The sequence below is a fragment of the Sinocyclocheilus anshuiensis genome, unplaced genomic scaffold (assembly GCF_001515605.1).
Source record: "Sinocyclocheilus anshuiensis isolate Anshui unplaced genomic scaffold, SAMN03320099.WGS_v1.1 scaffold267, whole genome shotgun sequence".
Taxonomy (NCBI): domain Eukaryota; kingdom Metazoa; phylum Chordata; class Actinopteri; order Cypriniformes; family Cyprinidae; genus Sinocyclocheilus; species Sinocyclocheilus anshuiensis.
The window spans coordinates 65638-67546 of NW_015552637.1; the positions used below are offsets into that span (position 1 = coordinate 65638).

General features: G+C 32.5%; 1 protein-coding gene across 2 annotated transcripts in view; it reads left to right on the forward strand.

Annotated features, from left to right (window-relative positions):
- The window catches only part of LOC107666864 (syntaxin-12-like), a 101565-nt gene that overhangs the window by 48129 nt on the left and 51527 nt on the right, over nucleotides 1-1909 (forward strand). The window contains exon 4 of one of the 2 annotated variants that reach the window (XR_001631731.1): nucleotides 160-337. The exons of the other annotated variant lie outside the window; for it this stretch is intronic. The gene's annotated coding sequence lies outside the window, so the exon portion shown is untranslated. Of the gene's footprint in view, nucleotides 1-159; nucleotides 338-1909 lie in introns of those variants that run through there. 2 annotated transcript variants of the gene reach the window in all.

The window sequence follows — 1909 nt, forward strand, 5'->3', positions numbered from 1 at the left end:
GTACATCCACCAATTTATATATATATATATATATATATATATATAATGAAAATACAACAAATCATCTTGTATCTTTTTGTACTCGGGTCAGATATCAGAATTGTGTCCTTAATGTTGACATGCTTTGTGACCTTTGACCTTTTTCTGTTATTGTTTCAGAGATCTCTGTTTCAACTCTGCTGTGATCTCTCCTCAACTTCCCAGCAAAATAGAGTCTGTACGTAGAGGTCCACCTGTGCTCACTCCCTTTCTTCTTATCTCTGTCTATACTTCTGTCAGATTATGTGTTTGTTTTTTTTTGGTGTATGCATGTATGGAAGTGTGTGTGTGTGTGTGTGTGTGTGTGTGTGTGTGTGTGTGTGTGTGTGTGTGTGTGTGTGTGTGTGTGTGAATGTTCATTAAAAGTGTCTATTTTTAATCAGTGCTTTGTACTGTAATGTGCAATTAATTGCTGCTTACCTCTTCAAAGTGGACTCGTCGAATCAAAGAACAAACTCCAAATAGACTAAATATTGCTGTAGGCTTTTATGCCTACTTTAAAATATATTTTCCATAATTTATCGCTGATTCTTGAGTACAGAGACAAAACTGGCTGTGGATTTGCTTGCCTGTAATTCAGTTTGGATGTTATATATTGTTTCTTCGCAATTTGTATGACCAAGCTAACATATTAAGGTTATGAAAAAATATACAAGCACAATAAACGAAATGGTACATTTATTTGAAGATCATCTGATTTATTTATTTATTTATTTATAAGTCCATTTTTTTCTGTGTTTTGTCCCATGTCTCAAAAATCAGTCTTATGCTAGTTCTCATAGCAGCTCATATTGATCTTTTGCTACTTACACTGTGGTCAAAATGTGTATATTTATTTTTTTAGGGTGCAAATATATAATCTGTGACAAAAGTGTAACAGTGACATTCTTTTTAGGAATATTCTTTATAAGGCAATTTATTTGTTATATAGAAACATAACCGGTGTATATTTCTCTTTAAATATTGTAACCTGCTGTCTGTGTTTACCAAAAACTGGTATTATAAACTGACATTTGAATGCAGCAGGTAGCCTACCATTATAGAACACCAGTTGAGAGAGAAAACTGAGTTATTTTTATCATTTGCATAACCATAAAATCATAACTAGTTTTTTTTGTTTAATGAAATAATATTTCAAAGTTTCAGTATTGTCTTGTATTGCACTGCTCTTAATATCCATTATTTAAGTTGATTTTTAATTGTTTATTTGCTGGCTTTTATTAAACAGTACAATGTAAAAAAACAACTAGTCTCTCCATTTGTTTCGCTGTCTCATTCGCACACACTCCCAAAGCTCATAAAACTTCAGCAGATTGTGATGGAAAGAGAACTGACATACAAATAATAGAAATAATAGGTTTGTACTGGCTCAGTCATTCACCTGCTAATCAATATGAGACAGGAACTTCATGGCACACTATTCATTCAGAGACAGCAACAAGCTCACTACGCTTTCCCCGCAGAGTGATTATTTTATCTGTCGGATGATCTCTGTAGTGAGCTGAGAAAGTCAACATAGAATTTGAATGGGGTATAGTTAAAGCTTTTTCTGTCATATCAGTTTCGGCTGGTATATCATTGATGGCTGCTACAGAATGTTAATGCTTAGCTGCTGTGTTTATGGATTGCTGTAGAAGCTGGTTAAAGGAATGCGATGTTACGTACACAAATAGGTCTGCTTTGCTTTTATTCAAGGATTCAGCTCCTCTTTTATATAATACATATAAATGAATCACGATGGAACCAGGTAAGTGTGGGGTCAGCAAGTTTTATTTATATATATATATATATATATATATATATATATAAGATAATTATATAATACATATATAATATATATAATAGACACAGATATACACACAAATACAAA